Below are 20,595 nucleotides of genomic sequence, written 5' to 3'. Positions count from 1 at the left end.
TTAAGCAATTTGATTACACGTTATGAATTTCCCAGCATAGTTTGAGCCTGTTCTTGACTCTCTTTGATATATGTCTCGCTATCTGGCAATCGAAAGGCAATGACGCACCTGGGCGAGAGGGATGGCATCCCTCCTGGTGCTCTGTAATTTGATGAAAAACCCATGGAGCGTAATTTCAGTGATGGCGATAAGCACTGTTCAGCTCCCTTCGCGATAGAATCTCTCATTTTCTATTTATCTCAAATCCACCTTCACTTTATGAGCTCCAATTTGAATACACCTCATTCTCTCTCTCTCTCTCTGGCTCTGCTGAGGGCGTAAATTATTGCCTGTATTGATAAGGCGAACTGGATTTATACTCGAGTTGGCGATTTCCACGATACATCCATATTGTACATCTCAATTTGAATTCACTCCCGTAAATCAGAAATGTAAATATAATAAAGTAATTGCCATGGGAAATTCGAATGGAGAGCGCAACTTTGTCTTCCAGGGTGGGATTTGGGGTGAATGTGTTTTGAGGCAGGGGATGGAGTTACTGCAAATTAGTCACTTCGATAATGAAATGGTAATTGGACTTGCCAAGCACACAGTGTGAGGAGGAAATGCGTGGCATATTGTATATGCCTCAATATGTGGAGTAATAAATACCATGAAGACGATTAGCCGGCAATTTGCATTCAATTAAGGGATGCAACACTTCTATGGGGGATTAGCAACAGTCGAGGCTTGATTCTCCGTACATACATTCAAATCCTTTCCCTCGGCGGCAGGGCGTTTGGGCCCCCAAGGCGCTCCAGAGAGGGGATGAGAAAGCAACCCCCGAAATATCATATGCACATCTCATGATTCAATTTAGCATCACGCTGTCAACTCACCATGCTGGAAAGCTTAACTTTAACTATTCGATTAAGTGTAAAAGCTTCGAAACAACCCCCCGAAGACCCACCCTTTGGTGCCTCCCCTTCCCCTTCTTGCTGCCTCGGGAGTGGGCGCTGGAAGCGACAAGGAGGTTTAACTAGTTTAACCCAATTTTATCCGATACAGTGGCGCTTTTTGTCTCGCTGACGCCACTCACAGACTTGTGCGATTGAAGTGAAACTTCGCTGGCAACAATGCAAGTTCTGCGGTCAATATATGCACAATTGTCTGGCTTTAATGCTGCATTTATCAGGATTTTCAGAATAATTAAGGAGTTTTTATTATTAAAAACAATTCCACCTAAATTTCCACCCACTGTAAATGCGATTCCACGCTCACGCATCGGATAAACATGGTTGGTAAGCGCCTAACGTACACCCACATACCGTCACAGAAGGCACATAAAACGGAAGAATCTCATGGGATTATGTTTTTATGGAATAAGATGGAGTAAAAATGTCATAAAAAAGACGAAAAGGTGCCTCACTGGCATGCTTTTAGGAAAATAAGCTCAAGCCTACAGAAAGTCCAAAGTGCCAATGGTGTTACGAACCTCCCCTGAAGCCCACACACACGGCAAGGGGTGGCGGGGGGATGAAAGTGAGATGTGAGAGCCACGATTCCCCCAAACACGGTGCCACAATTTCACGTGCCCTCTCACTCTCTCCGTGTGGTGAATAAAAAAGCATATTGTTGGATTATACACCACTCATCAAAATTTAAATAACCCTCCGCAATTTCACCCCGACGGAGAGATAAAAGAGAAGGAGTCGCTCCAATTCACATTTTGAAATATTAAATTCTTTTTTTTTTATCACAAATTATACGTCTATGCGAATGGGAATTTCTGCACGTGTGAGTCAAAGTTTGAGAATATCCAACAGCATTTACATTTCAAGTTTTCACATGAATTATAGGGCGGTTCCTATAGTCGTCAAGTCAATTGAGCCCAGAGAATATCTCACGATATGTTGAGGAAGTGCTTAGAAATTAGCACTCTGTCGACGATGAAAATCTGTTAGAAACTCTCAACTTAAGGGAGTTCATCGCATTTGTGTCACTGCAAAAGAGTGGAGAAATTGCAAAATAAATTAAATTCAATGGTAATTTTCATTTGCAGCTTTCAAATGCAGAACTTCTGCTGGAAAATATTTTTTTGTCTAGTGCAAAATGTGCTGCAGAGGAAACTTTTTATTGTTTTAAATCTATCCATGCATTAATGATCAATTTAGCTACTCTTCTCAATGCTGCACAGTCAATGTTATGCATTAAATTCAACCTTATTGAAATAGATTTTAAGCACAATAATTGTTCGAAAGCAATGAGTCAGACTCCAATGTGGACAAACAAGTTAAGTGTATCAGAATCGAAGCAAATCCTGAATGTCTCTCTGAATGACATCATTCTGCAATGCATGGCAAATACAGTGTCATTGACTGTCAAGCCTGAACAGTGGAAATCACGATTGCAGCATTAACCAAAGGGGGAGATAAAGGGGTTGGAAGTGGTGTACAATTCAATGGAAGTACTTCTTTATACTGATTTCTTTATACTGATAAATTATCCCAATTCTGTGGAATTCTTATGAGATTCCACGTAGAAACAATAATAAAAATACTTTTTGAGGTTATGTGATGAATCTATGACGAATTTAGTGAATAATTCACATTCTAGCACATCAATTCTTGTGCTGAAGTCGAAAAGATCGCCAGTCAGTAATAAACATTGCTATTCCAAACGTTTGGTGCCAAGAAACACTGAAAAAATGTGTTGAAGTCGAACATAACCTCAAAAAAATTAGGTGAATCTGGAAAATTGTGGATTTCAGTTCATTGGAAAGTGATAACATGATTTCTTAGTCTAGAAACCTCTTAAACAAACTTTACAGATCCAGAAATTTAGAGATCTTGAAATCTTTATATCTTGATTTCAGAATACCGCAAATTTCAAAATATCCCAGATTTGTGTCTCGGATTTAAAGATGATGAGAAAGTGACATTTTTATCTTGAAATCTCGGCGTCAGAATAAGAAATCGTCTCGAAATCTTGATCTTGGTTTTCATCTTTGTGTCAGAAGAGTTTTTAAGTGGATTTTTACATAAATATTGGATAGAAACTTTGGAGATTCCAAAAATTTCCTCCCCTTGGCATTAGTTGCAATGTTATTTCTGGGGTGAAAGCAGAATTAGCTAATCATACCATCGCATTATCATCGAAACATGATGGAATTGAATTAGTCCGTCGCAGTCTATCACGCCATCGTATCACTCGATATGGAGTCTTGGCAGGGCGGGAAATCATATGCGGCGGCATTTAATGTGTTACATTTCGTGTCTATCTATATATATATAGGCGAGAGGGTGGCAGATAATAAATGTGCTGAAGATCTTGTTACGCAAATAAGTCACGTTTTGTCATCATCAAAATGTCATATAAGGCTGTGTGGGTTCACCTACGTGAATCCTCCGTCGAATACGGCTTTATTAACAAACATGAGCTCATAATCCACCACAACTTGATCAATATTCGATTCTAATCAAATCAGTGTTGTATATATGCTGCTCGGCATTGATTTATATATCGCCCTCCCCCAGAATGTAGGACGAACTGTCATTCAGGAGAGCCTCTCTGAGCCCCGACACTTAATACCGAATGTGTCGAATGCAACAGGGACTCTCATATGTCACACAGCCTCTGACTGATAACATTGCCAAATATGCTCATTTGCAATGGATATGAAGGTGATCAAACATTGCGGATATGCGAGGCTGAAGTGGCACTAATTCACCTGCTCATCACAAGACAAATTATCCCCCGAAAAACTCCACATGACAAACTTCTCCTGCTTTTGAGCTTTCGCAGCACCACAAGAGACCAAACAATACACCTCTCTGCTCCACATTTCGGTATCTCTCTGTGATCATGTTAATTATTTTGGTGAATGTGGAAATAATTGAACCGCATTTGCGTTTGTGGTCTGAGTTTGAGGCGAAGTTTCTGAATTTCCCCAGCTTGTGCCATCAAAGATATATATATGGGTCAAACAATAATTTGGGCAATTTCCCATAGTATCCTTCTGGAGAGTCGTGCTCGGGTAGTTGAAATGAATTTTGGGGGTATCACGAATCAATACAACTTTTCCACTTCAAACGGAAATGAATTTTAATGATGTGAAAAGGAAATTTCAGTGCAGAGAAAACCCTCTGGACATTGCCAACTTTCCGACTTTCTCTCTTTCTCCTGATGGCTCGATAGGAATCTCTTGCGAGGAATCGAAAGGAGGACTTTCCACAAATTCTCTCATGGTTTTTTGGGAATTGTTTTCCTGGACTTTTCGTGAGAGAGAAATTTCTCTTTGGCGGAGGAGCTTTTATTCTCTCCTTCAATTGTAACTTTTTCAATGAATTCCAATTAAATGGCATGTCCAGTGAAATAAGAGTCTCTGACCCATTTATTCCCCCAGTTGGGAATTATTCAAATGCAATGTTTTCACTCCTTCAAAACAATAATTCCCCAAGAGATAACACAAGTATAATTCTTGCAATGAATCACGTTGCAAGCACAACTCTTTCAGCATCCTGTCGTGGAGAGTAAACTTAATTATTTCACAAAATTTTCAACTTGAAAATAATGCTAGATGAACAGTTTCGTGGTGAAAACTTCTGAAAAACTCTCCACTCATTCCCAGTGTTTTTTTCCCAACACTTTGGAAAACTTCCCTCGCGCGCGCGAGGGAAAAAGTCGAGAGCGCGCCGTGAAAGAAAATGGAAATCATGACATATTTTGAGTAAGTTTTGATTGTCGTCATATATAATGGTCCTAATTGGTGAATTTAGGACATGACATGTGTGCGAAGTTACACGGTGAAATCACGGGGTGTGAAGTTAACCACTTCATTCTCGAATGTGGGAAACATTGAGCTCATTATCACGTCATAGAGCTTAAAACTTTTATTATGAGAAATTCGGGCAATTTACATAATTTCCGCATACAAACTACAGCCAATGTTACATTATGCATGCTCGCCCAGGAATAGAAGCACAAATTGGGTGCTCAAAAAATGTCGTATGTTTCATCCAAAGTTTAAGTCCCTCACTTTGAATTGTATTAGCGTGGAAAATTAGTTCTTGGCTCAAGATATTTTATTGAGAACTTCTGTGTGAGTCAGTCAAGGGGGAGATAATACAATCACAAGTGGTGTAAAGCTCAGAAGAAGTACTAAAGAAGTAATTTTATTTAAAGATTAACAATCTTTCTTTCCTGCGTGCTTCTTTTACTGCCTAAGATTTCCGATTTTTTGGATTCCTTTTGAATTGTTTGAAGAAAACTTGGAAGAAACACTCTTTTTCTAGGTTATGTTAAGAATCACGGACGAATTTAGTAATTATTTCGCACTTTAGCACTCCAATTCTTATTCTACAGTCATCAGGATTACTAGTCATTGGTAGAATTAAGTATTTTTATGCTAAAAACATAGAAAACTTTGTAAATTGTGTTGAAGTCGAACATAACCTCAAAACGAGTAATGTAATGTAATTTAGACTTCGAAAATGTTTATTTACGCCAATTTCAACACGAGTTTGACTCTAAATCAGCAATTTTGACTGATTTGATCATCTATAAAGCTCCCAGTTGGAGTTTTTAAGAATCTCTTAGAGAATATTTTTGAGGTTATGGTCGAAAAAGATGCACAAAAAGCTGTTTGAAGTAGATTTTTACAGATATATCGCATGGAACCTTGAGATATTTATTATAATGTGCAAATAATTGTAGAAATAGTCGAAAAATGTGAAGTCCTGGATTCAGAGCATATTATCTCCCCCTTGATGGGATTTACAAAATGAACTTCCCCGCAATTGTAGTGGAAATAAGTTAATGAAAGTCGTGCTTCTGTCCTCATTCCTTCATTCTTATTTGCTACATAAGTGTGTCTACAATTTCCAGTGGAATGTTTCCCATTCCAGGGAAGTGTAACAATTCCAGAGCCAAGGCGAAAATTGGACAGATCAAAGTGCAACAAAGCGTTTTGTATCAAAGCTTAATGCAGTATTGTGTTGCAACGTTGCTTCTGACCTCTGTTCAGGGAAAAATACTTGAGATATCCTGAAGCTTTCGCCTCGGCGAAGAGAATGGAGTGTCTTTTTTTCTCGGTGGCAACATGAGGGCATTGTCTGAGCAAAACAACCACATCAACAATGAATACAATTGCATCGCAGGGGCTTCCCATTGCCAGAGCGCCGCTCGGTAATCATTTTTGAGGAAACAACAAGGAGAGCTGGAGTTACAATGAAAATGTAATCAAGGAGAGTGAAGAAGTTGAAAGACATACAGGACTTTCTTGTGCGCTGTGCAGACTGAAAATGGTACAGGAATGGTTGAATGGCGGTGGAATTAAGGCATTGTCTTGACTTTGTTCATGTGGATTTTCTCTCTCTCTCTCTCTTTCCTTTTTTTTCCACCCAAGGATACTTGACAAAATAATCCGAGAAAAATGATTTATTCTCACAAGAAGAATTGCCTTTAAGATTGTCATCTCGGCGGGAATCGTATTTTGGTATTGTGGAAATTGGAGGAAAATGCTTTGAGGAACATTTTAGCAATTTGTTTTTTTCCTCCGCTTCTCTCACCTGCAATTTATCAACGGAGTCTGTAAGACAATACCAAAGTCTTATGATAAATTGTTTAAATTCTTGTTGCATATTTATTGTGTCTCTAAAATCCACTCGTGAAAGTCTCGAGAGGAACTTTTTTTGGGTGTGTGAATTTTATTAAATTCTCTGACTGTGGCAAAATACATATTTCAAGACGGCGCGCGGCTAAAAGTTTCTGCGAAAGTCAATTAGACGCTTTTTCTTCTCCTCAATTAGAAAATAAGCAGCCCAGAGAAGTGGTGGATAAAAAGTCTGTCGTCCCTCTCGAAGAGACTCACAGACGGTGTGAATTTCACAAACGGCGAATGATGAATTAATTCACAGCTCTAAAATGTGTATCAATATATTGAAAAGTGTGAGTGGCAAAAAGAGCGCGCGGATCCGAAAAATTGGCCACAGTTTCAACTGACATGGTGGAAAAACAGCTGTTATGAAACAGAGTTAAGTAAAATTTAATTTCCCACTGTTTTTGTTTCACGTTCTGGTGCGACTGGAATTTATTTTGCTGCTGAATCATAATTTCAGAGGTGGGAAAATGGGGTGGCGGGTGAAGAGCAAACACAGAGGCTCAAATTATGGACAAAAGTTACACTCTGTTTCTATGGCTTTTTTCACCGCTCACCCTTTGCCAGGGTCCTTGTTCTTGGCACGGGCCTTCTGCCTCCGCTACCTATCCTGCAAATTTATGATTTCTGCGCCGTCTTCTGGGCCGCTTCTGCCAGCCGAAAAGCTCTAGCTATGTGTGCACAAAAGCTCGTGCGGCCGGGCGAAATGCGGCACAGAGAGATGAAAAACAATAAGAACGGAGGGAAGTTTATTACTTTGCAAGAACACATTCATCACTTCTTATCGGAATTATGAAAAATATCCGGCACACAGAGATTAGACACGCCATGAGAAAATCTGGCAAATAAACAACCGGAACAGAACTCTATTTTATTGAATTTAATCTAGCGACGCCGGCAAGTTTAGCGCGAGATTGGGGTGAAATAATGAGGCAATTTCGGCAAATTATGGATGTTCAGAAGTCATATTTACGTTTGTCCTTATCAATGTGCAGAAGATAAGAGACTTGTGAAGGAAATTGTCCATAGAAAAGGTGTGAATTTCTTATGCAAAAATTTCCATGGCATAATTTCAATCGAATGATGAGCTTTTTTTTTGATTTTTCCAGCATAGAAAATATTTATCAAATATCTAGTAAGACGTTTCTCATGAATAAATTAAACTTTTAAATTTTATTTCAAAGTAAAAATTACCTTTTGGATCTTTACAACTCAATTGCAATTGATTTTTTGTGTGTGGATTTCATGTAAACTACTTTTGATGTTTATATTTGTGAATTTCTGTGTTTCTTTTCCGATGCGAGTGAAGATTGTTGTGTCAAGGAAATTTCCTGGGAGGTTGTCACGGGAAAGTTTTAAAGAAATGCGGTCTTATCCTGGATGCCATCATCGGTGTTGGGCGGAGTGAAATTTTAGAGAAGTGAGAGGAGTTGGAATTTCCCATTTCCAGGCAAGCAAACATCATTTTCTGACACTGACCGCCTCTCTCTCTCTCCTTGTGCTCTCTTCCATCCAATATGGATAATTAAACCCGACAAGAGATAAAATGAACTTATGCTTCATGTTCATCTTCCGTACACAGTTTTGCCATTTTCCTGGCGGAGTGCAGAGAAATAGAAATACAAGGCGGAACAATAAATTAAATTCTCCACATTCGCAGGCGAACACGTTGTGTGGTAACCATTAAAATGAAATAAAATAAATATTGTCATATCCTTCGACTAATTGCTCGGACGACAATGCGAAGAGTCTTCGGGACAATAAAAGGAGAATTTCACGATGGGGTGGAGAAAACACTCCATCGTTGACTACCCTCGGCAGAATACATGCGGAATGGGGGGCTTTATTGTGCTTCATTTCTCATATTGAATTGCAATATTTATTTAGAGCGACAGATACAATACGTTACGACGCTTTGTGACACTGTCACGAGGCAAAATCGCAATTACCGCTGGGATAAATATCTGAAGGGCAGATCAATTTTCATTTGTGCCAAACGAACCCCAACAAACACATGATTTTAGAGCTCTTCCGGGGCGCACAACAAGGATCTCTCTCTTTCTCTTCCTGCTATGCATTTCAAATCCCACAATATAACGTTCGATCAACGGCTGGACTAAATGAGAGAAAAAGAGCTGATCTGGCTGAGAAGTAATTTCAACTAAATTCCCATCTTTTGGCCCCAAGACGAAAATTCAAATACAATAAATTTCCTCCCAATTTCTATGCGTGCACGTCCGATTTATTCACAGTGGGCTGGCCGAAGAGAAAGATAGGGTATCACCACAACACACGAGAATTTATCATTTTCCCCGGTTATGTGGTTTCCTTTCTTCTTCAGCCCTTTTCCCACCACCACCACATTCTCTCCCCTTTTTTTATATTAAACGCAATATCTCTGGGGAAATCTCCAAGTATATTCGAACAATTTGCTTTTATACATTTGATTTGGGAGGTTGTGTGGAGTTGAATTACATTATTGGGTGCGTGATGGGGTGCTAAAGTCTCCGTGTAATATAATCCCTCATTCTCAATGTTTTCACCATCAGCACATTTCAATGAGGAGCATTTTTTAATCTTACGCAGAGGATTTCTGCGAAAAAGGGTTGCTTCTTGGGGAAATTCACTGGGAATTGTCCAAGGACTTCCAAGAAAACCATTGGTTTTGATGCTTTCTGTGGTCAACAAGGGGGAGATAATACCGTCAGAAGTACTTAAGAAGTGGAAGTGTTCAAAAACCTACAATTTTCCTTTCCAAAGTGCTTCTTTTGCTGCCAAATCAACCCGATTCTTTGGATTTCCTTCGAATTGTACGAAGAAACAATCCTTTTTGAGGTTATGTAACAAATCTAAGACAGATTTAGTGAATAATTCGCATTCGATTGCTAATCATTGGCAGAATTAAGCATTTTTGATGCCAAGAAACTTCGCAAATTGTGTTAAAGTCGAACATAACCTCAAAAATAGTCATTTTAACCCTTGTTTGAACCTGAAAAATGTTTATTTACATAATTTTCTGCACGATTTTAACTCTGAATCAATACTTTTGAGTTGAAAAAATGATTTTCACATCTAGAAAGCTTCCAATTGGTGTTTTTAAAAGAACTCTTGGTGATATTTTTGAGGTTATGGTTGGAAAAGACGCTTAAAAAAGCGATTTTAAGTGTTTTATTGCAGAAATATTGCGGAAATTAAATGGAAACAGTCGAAAAACTTCATATTCTAGAAGTGTTTGGAAGTGATTGACAGATTAAGAGCATATTATTTCTCCCTTGGTGGTCAGAATGCTGTATTGAAGTCTATTTTTCGATGGTTTTCCCAATGTTGTTGAATTTTGCCAAATTAAATTTGTCCCATTTGTGTTTCTTTCAGATTAAACACTGCAGGCTTTATCCACGTGTAAGAGTAATTCTAAAATTAGAATTTCACTCGTAAATTTATGAGACGTTCCGAAAAAAGCTCTCTTTTCAGTCTTCAGAGTTTGGAAAACATAAAAGCCTCGTGCCAAATTCTGGCTTTGAGAGTTCTCAGAATGGATGAATTTCCATTAAATTTCAGCAGCATTTCTCCAATATCAAAATTCTCATGCATGTGAATTAAATGATCCAAAGAATTAATACTTCGGTGATTGTAATTCAATTAGCGATTTCTCACATTTCCTCTGGCAAACACGCCGAGTTCAAGAAGCGAAGCTGTGATATTGAAGATGTAACAATGGCACTTCTTTCATGCTCCAAAGCGCAATGGGAAGCGTTAATTTCCATTTGCATTGCGGAAGTGGTTGAGAAAAGAAATTTATACATCCGTGGGGAGGACAAGAAGCTGGCGGAGGAAATTGATAAATATTTCCCGCATGAAGATAATTTCCCAACTTATTAATGCGATGGTGCGGGTTTTCCGCTATTGTTTTGGGGGCTTTGGCGAAATTCTCGCATCTGCTGAACGTAGATTGAATGCGCGCGAGATTCGTGCTGAAGAAGGCGCAAAACCCATTTGGTATTAATTTAATCATGACTTTGTGTTAATGATCTGATTACACATGTACGCTATGTGTGTGAGACAATCGAATTATGTAGGCAGAGAGAGAGAGAATTCCCCGGTGAGGATTTATGCTCGGCATGTGGAGAGGAGAGGCAAAAGTTTGCAGACTTGGAATTCATAATGGTTTCACCTTCGTGGAACACTTGCGAAAGCCGACTTAATGAAGCGAACTGTGTGTAAATCGCTGCAAAATGCTAGCCTGGGACTTTATACATAATTCACAATAAGCGGCCCTTCGCAACCCCATCTTTCCGCCCTTTTTCCCCGCCACTTTTTCAACCACTCAGGCGCTCCTGAAGGACTCTCTCTCACTTCCCGGCGCCACCCCCAGATTTATGAATAGTGCTCCGGGTCATCCCGATGAAGGGGGTGCGATACATAAGCGGGGGTGGCCTTCCGTAAATAACAGGAAATTGTTTCTGACACTGCGAGTCTGTAACAAGCAATGCGACGGAGGATGACGATGTCGGCGATGCCGCACACAATTTATTCTCTGTTGTGTTATTCAGTGACATCGTAAATCATCACCGCATGTCCCCACACACATGAGGGTGGCGAATTTTCGGAAATAGCGGCCATTTCACTGTCACTAATTTGCCCCCTTTTTTCCATCTCTCTGCGCGCGTCTCCGCAGAAATATGACTTACGCAAGCACAATGCATCAGAATTGTAAATTCTCCAAACACACACTCTTCGGCCCACACATAAGACTTTGATATACGATGTGCGATGAAAAGTGGTGAAGACACAAATCAAATTTGCCCAGGAATTCTTCTTCGCTCCGCCACTTGAGGCAGATATATTCGAAATTCATTACAACACCCCCAAGTGAGATAGGAGAGAGAATAAATCCTCTTTTTCCCAAGGAATTGTGGCTTCACTCTCGTGCCACACAAGCTTCCGACTGTTTGCCCGAAATCACCAACTATTTGAATTACAATCAAGGATTTTAGGCTTTGCCAAGTTGACTTGCAAATCGGCAGAGACTTTGACTTCACCAGTCTTCAATTTAAAGGCCCAAATATAGCTACAAAACTTGGTGGAATAATCGGAAAATGTGCTCAGATAAGTGATAAAAAGTAAAGTCAAGACGTCAGAAACTGATATTTCCGAAAACAGGATTTCTTCAAGGCTCTAAAGACGCTAAAATGAATTAAATTAACATTCAATTAAGTATTTAGTCGGAGAAAACTTTGGCGAGAAGTTTCAGGACATTTAAAATCAAAACTTTGAATAGCCAGAAATCGAGACACGTCTTTTGGTGAAGAGATGATCGAAATCGGTTGGTAAACAGCGAAGATAAAGGCCGATAAAGGTATGAACTTTAACCCCCCATATCTCCGGTCCTATAATTTCAATCTTCATAAGTAATGATTCGTTGGGAAGGTCATTATCTCAGCTACAACATACTAAAATTTGAAGAAAATACGTCGTCTAGTTCTCGAGTTATACAACTTCAAATTTTTCACATCGGTTATTCGACTAGCGCCCCTAGCGATGGTTATAAGTTATGATGTTCAAGTGGAAGATGGCATTTTACGAAACCTTTCCATAAAATCATGCTTCTCTATCGCAGATCTTTTAAAAAGGCAAAAAGCGTTGTTTGAGTGAAGCTTTCTCCAGCAAAAGCTCGCATAGTTGCGAAGAGCGTGTGATATTTATTAGGAAAGTCATAAAGTTGGGGGGATGTTTCGGGGGCTATTCCCGGCGGAGGCGAGAAGTGGAGTGGGGGCAAAGTTGCCCTCATAAGACTAATTTGGGCCCATAAGAAAAGTTGGAGGAGTCTGTCGATAGGCGAAAGTATTTAGTTCAAATACTTGCTCAACACACCCTGAATGGGCTAAGGGTTGGCGAGGGCAAAGTTTATTCAGTGTGCCATGTACACAGAGAGGTGATTACAGTGGCTGTTGGCGGTTCATTGGTTGCCAAACAAAGCGAAGATCATCCAGAACATTGCCCACCGGCAGTATCTTCTTTTCTATGTCACTGAGCATAGTGTGTGTGTGTGTGTGTGGCAAAGTTGATGTTTATCGCATTACACTTGCCTTTATGCGACAATAATTGAAATTAGCAATAAATAGGCGTATTAATTTTGATACGCCCCCGCGCGCGCACGCCGTGCGGGGGTGGGAAAGGCGAGGAAAATGCCTTCAATCACCACGGCGCCCTTGCTGATTGAGCGAAGGGGTTGTTTGTCAACACATTTTGTACGGAACAAATTGGGGCTCGGCACGCAAATACGGGCACTAATTAACGCTCCTAATTGAATTTCTTCTACATGAATTTGTGGGGGTTCCTCTAATCTCACATTTCCACCATTCACCTGAAGCGGAAAATTGCCCCCAACGAAGAGGTGTGGAAATTGCACGGAGACCGATATCGAAAAGCCGCACTCATGCTCACGACACTGTCGAAATGTCCTTTCAATTTTCCATCATCCGGACACTGGTGACGTTTGGTAATCAATTTTCTGTGTGAAAATCCCATTGATTCTCTGTGATGTTCCAGGCGATAGAGTGACATTTCACCGTTGGCGCGGCAGAAATGGAAAATTTACAGTTTCACCCCTTAAAATTTACAGGATGATGAATTTTTATAGGCCACCTTTGCCAAGGGAGGATTTAATGGCAAAGGCGGGAAAGGTGGGGAAAATGTGACAAATAAAAATTATAGACCATCAAGTTGTCAGAAAAGCTCTCCATGAGGCGTGAATCTATGCCTTTGTTGGAGTATTAAACATCGTGGAGGTGAAGGGAGAGTTTTCATGCTTATTCTATTAAATATAATCCTGAATAAATCAAAAAAACTGTATTAATACAGATGGAAGGAAATGAGATAAAATACCTACATTTATACTGTCAGATTGATTTCATGAGCTTCTATTTCACGTCCAATTTTCTGCCGGTTTCACTCAATTCTAGCCAAATATATTCTATACAATTCCATTTTTTATAGCATTCATTATGGATGAGCTGCTATTGTCACCTTCCCAATAAATTGCCACTCTCTGCCATCCCCAAGGGGGAGATAATATGGTCAGAAGTGGTGTACAGATCATTAGAAGTTTTAGGAAGTGGAAATGTTTCAATTTTCTCAAAATATTCAGTTCACAGCTTTGATTTTACTCTCAGACGTTAATTTCAAACCAAGTTTCGATTTTGACATACTTTTCTAGGTTATGTGTATGAATTAAGACTAAAAAATATATTAAATCTGTAATTATTGCACCTAAATTGAAAGTATTTTCACTTAATTAGTAGAATTTGCGTATTTTTACCCAATTAAAATCGTGATCTTACAAGATTGGGTGTTAAGTAATCACTAAAGTCAAAAATAACCTCAATGTTTTACTTTTCAGTACCAAATTTTGAGCCAGAAAGATACAAATTAAGAAATCATATCGAAAAGTGCAATTAAAAGCAGAGGATCTTCGAATATTCTATTAAAATTCGTTAAGAAAGTATTAAAATCAGAGTTTTTAAACTGTCAATTAGATTTTAGTTAGATTTCGGTTAGATTACGGTTAGTAGATGGTTTTAGTCGTGTTATAAACAATCCAAGAAGTTGAAAGCCTTGGGAAGTGTTGAGGATTCTTCATACAAATTGTGGAAGTATCAGAAAGTGATGCACAGATTTTAGCCATATTATCCTCCCCTTGGTCATCCCTTCACATCCTCCAATTGACACGAATGGAAGTCACAAAAAGCAGTCAAAAATTGGCTGTTTTGTTTCCAGCAAAGCGCTGACCATCCAGGTCATCTGGCGTCACTCCAGAAAGTGTCTCAGTGATTGAAACTACAGGGCTTTTCAATCTCACCCTTTTCCCACTGCCCTTTGACTGCACTTAGCGATCGGAGGGGGTGTCTTTTGAGCTGTGCAGCGGGGAGAGATCAATTTTCATTGAAAAATGCTGAAGAGTGTGGAAAAACTTTCTCCTCCGCGCGGTGCACAGTTGGTCATGCCGCGGGCGAGAAAGAAACTTTTCACCACCAATAAATATTTATAGGGAAACTTTGAGTCTGACAATTTAGTTTCTGGATCATTACCACTCAGGAATTCCTTCTTTCTCTCTCTCTCTCTCAATTCCTCCGGAATGTCTTGTGGCTGATTATGTGAATGGAGTCATTAGCGTAATTGATTGGTTCTATCAATGATGGGGCTCTGGCGATGGTGTATATCTTGAATAGCCAACTTTCTCCAGCTCAAGCACTGGCGGAGCTTATTGTTGAATGGAAAACTTCCAACCCCACAACAATGGCATATTTCAACTGAATGCTTTTTGCTGCCAAGAAACTCTCATTCTGACTCTCCTTTTGCACCATCTTCCGCCCGAGCTATAAAATAAAGAATAAATAGTATTAAACGTATAGTGGATAGAATGTAACAGATGTCCCCAACAACTTTTTGTGAGCAGTGCAATTTCAATGTAAAAGACAATTTATTCCGGCCCTTTTTGCCTCGCGTGGTTTTCTCTTCTTCGAAACCAAAAAGGCTCTTTCTCTCTCTCTCTAGGACTAAAAGGACTAAAAGTCTACACACACACACGCGTGACGTGGAAGGCAAGAGCTGCAGAAAAATTGTATTTTCCAAACAATTACCTCACAGTGAATGTAACTGCTGGCACAGGTTGAAATATAAACACACACATTTTATGGATGATATACTTGCATACACTTTTTCCTTCGTAGGCCGGAAAACTTTTCCACGCTACAAATTTAGCCACTTTTTTCCAGCTTGATGGCAACAAAAGCGAAACTTTTGCTGTTAGATGCACGGAGGATTTAGAGAGATAATTTTTGGTGAAAGTGGAAGAAAAGAAGAGAGATTTTTCAAAAGTTTCTCAAATGGTTGTTTGAGAAATTCCGTTTGCCATGTGAATTCTAGATTTTCCTGAATTTTCCTAAAATTTTCTTAGACTCTGAAAGAATTTTATGAATTTCCAATTTGTCGTATTTTTGATTTTTTTTCACTCAAAAACAACTTTGGAAGGTAATATTTTTAGGTTTTCTTATAATCTTGCCGTATTTCAGTGAAAAATTTCAAAAAATACTAATGAAAGCAACTAAAAAAAATTTAGGAAATAATTTCTCATCAATATTAGCATTCTAATAATCGATTGAAAGGTATTTTTTGGGTGGAAAGTCAAAAATGCCATTTTTCAGGAGAACAAGAATTGATAATTTGCCGAATTTTACCTCATAATATCTTCTAATTTTTCATTAAAGTGTTTTTGTTTTTTTATTTTCTCAAAAAAACAACTTTCTACATTTTACATGTTTTTTGAGTTGGATTTCAATTGAATAAATTAAGAAATCTATTTGAAAATCAATTAATATTTAATGTTGTTCACAATTTCCCAATCTTTTTCATTAAATTAAAAACTTTTCCTATAAACTTGGAAAATTTTCTACAATCGGTGTTTAAGATGAATCTGATTTTATGCTTTTGCATTGTAAGAAGTGAGTCTGGAAATCTCTTTCCAACATCAATAAAATCTCGCTAAATATTGCCAAGAATGGTTGCACAAGACAGAATTGACAAATTTCAGAAGGTTTTAGTATCATTACACTTTGCGGTAAGCACGACAATAGCGAAGGAAATTCAGATATAAAAATCTAGGACAAGACCGAAAAAAACACATACTCAAAAGATAGGAAATCATCAAATTTATTTTATCGTTGTTTTCGAGACGTCCCACTGTTTTTCTCTCGCCATTCCGCACAGCATTTCATACCGTCTGGACGGAGTTGAGCACATCTCCTGAAAATATATACGAACCAACAAGTATTCTGAGGGGTTGGAGGGATGTTTTTGGTTGGAGGCCAAGCGAGGTATTTTTGTGAGATCCCTTCTGAGTAATAGGATAATTTGCATGCGAGACATGCAATGAAATTAGTGAAACAACTTTTAACTTTTTCCCAACCCACCCAGAGACACACACACTCGTCCGAAAAAGGTATTTCTCAGCACAGAAAGACAGAGAGTATGAAAAGTTTCTCGCAAAACTTGTCCTCCACACCATTTCCCTGCGGGGTTGGCTTTTTTTTTACCCTTGCATGCGCGCCATATAATGTGATGTGCAGAAGCCAAATGTCAGTGAAATCTATTCGAGCAACGTGGAACGAGTGGATGTACAGACTTTGAATAAAAATGCACTCTCGTGTGCACAAGGAGTGAAGATTCTGCTGAGAATTTCGCATTTTGAAGAGCATTTCTTTGTGCTCACTCACTCTGCATTTGCAGTTCAATTACATCACCCTGTTTAATCAGTGGAACGTACAAGATTCCCTCACTGAAAGATCCACATTTCAGCTCAACAGCAACACCCTTGGCAGAGTCACTAAGAGAATTATTAAGGTGTAACTAATGCACTTTTTCGGTGGAACATTTCGCTAGACGGCTGTTTTTTGTCACACACACACATTTCAGGACGATCCTGGTGCTCCTTCTTTCATATAAGTCCTGACGTGGGAGAGATAATTTGTGGCAGTGCAAAAGAAACACGATGAATACAGTTTGTAAAGAACTCAACAAGGAGAGAATTTCGCAACTCACACTCTCTCGACGGAAGGACAGGAAAAAAAGGAGAAGACAAGCAAAGTTGTCAGAGTTTTCAATTCCTTTGAAATACCCAAGATTTTTCTCGACTTTCACAACTTCCCCACCTCCCCTCATTCCACACAACCCCTCAGCGTGTCCATTTACAATTCAATTACGCGCCACCCCGAAGGTGAGTCGCTTTTCACCCAGTGGAATCAGTGTGTTTTGTAAATTTGATTGCAATTGAGACTCACTCGAGTGAGAAGTCTTTAATTATTCTGAAAGCATCCTTTCGGTCACTTCGGGGCCAGTATATTATTTATAATTGTCGAGTAATGCGATAAGCCAGGGCAACTTGGGACGAATCTTCAAGTTATACATTTACACAGCCCAGAGTAATAGCTCAACTGAATACAAATGAGCACGGAGAATCGATTGGGAAGTCAATGCTGTCCGTCGAGAGAACAAGCAGTGAATTTGGACACGATCAGAAAAAGTTTGCTCGAGAGCTTTTGGTGGAATTGAGATCAGAAGAAGTTCCATTAATATCAATGATTTAAGGATCGATGCAACATTAATTTCATAACATTTTAAATAAGCTGTCAAAGATATGAATTCGTAAAAATGCGTTGCAAGATTACGATTCATAACATTTACGAAAGCGAGGAATTTATCCACATGATCAATCCATGTAGTTGATATTAGGCAGGCATTCTTATGAACAATCTACTCCTCAAATTGTGATCTCATAATCCAGTCAAGAGGAGCTATGACACCGAAATATACCTCAAATGAGCTTTTCCGTCCTTTCTTGTTCCTCGGAATCAAGCTCTGAATGAACACTTTGACTTTTCTGACGTTGAAATACAGTTTTCCGGATTTCCCAGACACCTTTCGCACAATTTCTCACTGTTTGTTTACACTTTTAGCGCGGAATTTGAGGTTATGACAAAGTTTCACCGCTTTCGGCGCTGCATAATTACTATTCACATTGACGTCTGACGTCAATTTATATATTTCATTGCGTGAAGAGAAAGAAAGCTGGAAAATTCACGTGAAAACCAAGAAAATAGACAATATTATAATGTTATTTAGTTAATAAATACGAATTGATTGAATTTATCTGTCGTATTGTGCAAATTTCAATACAATAGATTGAGGTTATGTAGTTCCAGACATCGTTTGATTCCAGTTCAAGGAAACTAATTGGTTTTCCAAAGAATATACTCTGTACTTTGCACTAACGCCACCGAGCGGTCGTCAATATAAGCTATGAAAAGCGTAAAGTTGCAACTCAAATTCATAACTTTTACGAGCTCAAATACGAAATCTGTAAAGTTGCAACGACTTTTTATTTCAAATTATTTGAACTCCAAAGTTTATTGCGATTTTATGTTACATTTTCTATCAGTGTGATGAAATTGGCCCAATTCATCGGTCCTGATTGTTATTTCGTCTGGACATGTGAAGGCATTTCGAAGTGTATCTGAGAAAATATTTCAGAAAATGATTAACTAGAAGGGAAGGCGAGACGTTCTCGGCAATAACCTGAAAATACATATTTAATTAGGCCATTAATTAAAGCCCGCATTTTTCGACGCTCAACTCACTTGAGGATAAAAAGAAAATTGATGATTCTGTCTTATGCTATTCATATCATACGATAAATGATCCTGACCGCTTTATTAATTGTGCTTTTCGGCGAAAATGTCTGGCGCGAAGGAGGAAAAGCTAAACTTTCAGGGTGAACCAGAAAGGTGTGGTTAAGTTGTGTTGATTCAGGGAATTTGCTGAATATTTCCTAGAATGAACAAACAAATATGAATTACCGAGAATTTTTAATTATCATGAATATTCAATGTTTTAATTATGAAAATGTTTTAATAATCTTCTTTTGTGTTTGATGAATTTTATACAAACTATTATGATTGAACAGTTTTTAAAGCGTTTTGTGGAAAGCAATTTCATAAATTTGCATAAATATTAAAGCTGCAAAATGTTTTTTGCATCTATTCAGGAGAGTACAATTAAAATTAACAAGTTTTCCTGTGAATTTTCACAAATATTCCTCCTTCAGTCACATTTCACCTTCGATTGCACAACTTTTCCATTCAAAGTCTCGGCGAATTGTGATATTTCACCCAGAGCACAATGCAAAAGGATGAGAATGAATTTGGAAAGTTTTTAAGTGTGACTGTCATAATTTATTGATACTTCCGGAGAAGCAAACAAATCCCGTGTTGTTTTTCAAACGTAAAACTTCACTTTTCCAAATGCAATGCAATCTCAGAATAACTTTTATTTTAAGACCAAGAACGTGGCATGAGAAACACATCAATGAGTTGTTGTTTGCCACAAGGGGGAGATAATACAGTCAGAGGTGGTGTACAGCTCAGGAGAAGTACTTAAGAAGTGGAAGTGTTCAAAAACTTGTAATATTCCTTTCCTGCGTACTTCTTTTACTGCAAAATGATCCCGATTCTTTGGATTTCTTCTGAATTGTACGAAGAAACAATCTTTTTTGAGGTTATGTGACAAATCTAAGACAGATTTAGTGAATTTCGCATTCTAGCAAATCAATTATTATTCTAAAGTCGACAAGATTGTTAATCATTGGCAGAATTAAGCATTTTCATACGATAAATGTTGCTAAACACTGTAAATTGTATTGAAGACGAACATAACCTCAAAAATAGTCCATTTGGTCTTGGAAAATGTTATTTAGAGAACTTTCTAAACGATTTTGACTCAGAATCAGCAATTTTTAGTTGAAAAGATGATTTTATCATCAAGAAAGCTTTCAATTGGAGTCTTTTAAGATTTCTTAGTGATATTTCTGAGGTTATGATCGAGAAAGGTGGTCAAAAAAGTGGTTTCAAGTAGATTTTGACAGAAATATCGTATGGAAATCTTCTATAGTTTAGGAATCATTGTGGAAAAGGTCTAGAAATTTGAAGTGTTGTACAGAATAAGAGCATATTATCTCCCCCTTGGTTCGCCATGTGTTTTCTCTTCGGAAATGAACTTTACATAATTTGTTGTACAAAAGTTAAAATACATCCGAAGAGCTGAAAAGAAAAGCTTCAAACGGTAAATCGAAAGTTGGACAATTAACTCTTCCCAATGGAAACTCTTTCTGTTCTTTTCTTTTATTTTGTATTTGAAAATGCATGAGATTTTAACGTCTTTTTGGTAATTTCATTTGGGAAAATAATGTTACTTTTTCGCCTGCCTTTGTCAAATATTTATCTTCTTGACAGGATCAGGCTGTGTGCGAGGCAATAAAGGGTGTCCGCGAAGCGTCAACTTCGCATGCGCGTATTTGTCCTTTTTCACGTGATAAATTTTACACTTCCATGGCAACACATTTATTAAGG

This window comes from Phlebotomus argentipes, unplaced genomic scaffold (genome assembly GCF_947086385.1).
Source record: "Phlebotomus argentipes unplaced genomic scaffold, Phlebotomus argentipes genome assembly contig_15, whole genome shotgun sequence".
Lineage (NCBI taxonomy): Eukaryota > Metazoa > Arthropoda > Insecta > Diptera > Psychodidae > Phlebotomus > Phlebotomus argentipes.
This window is presented reverse-complemented; position numbering follows the sequence as displayed.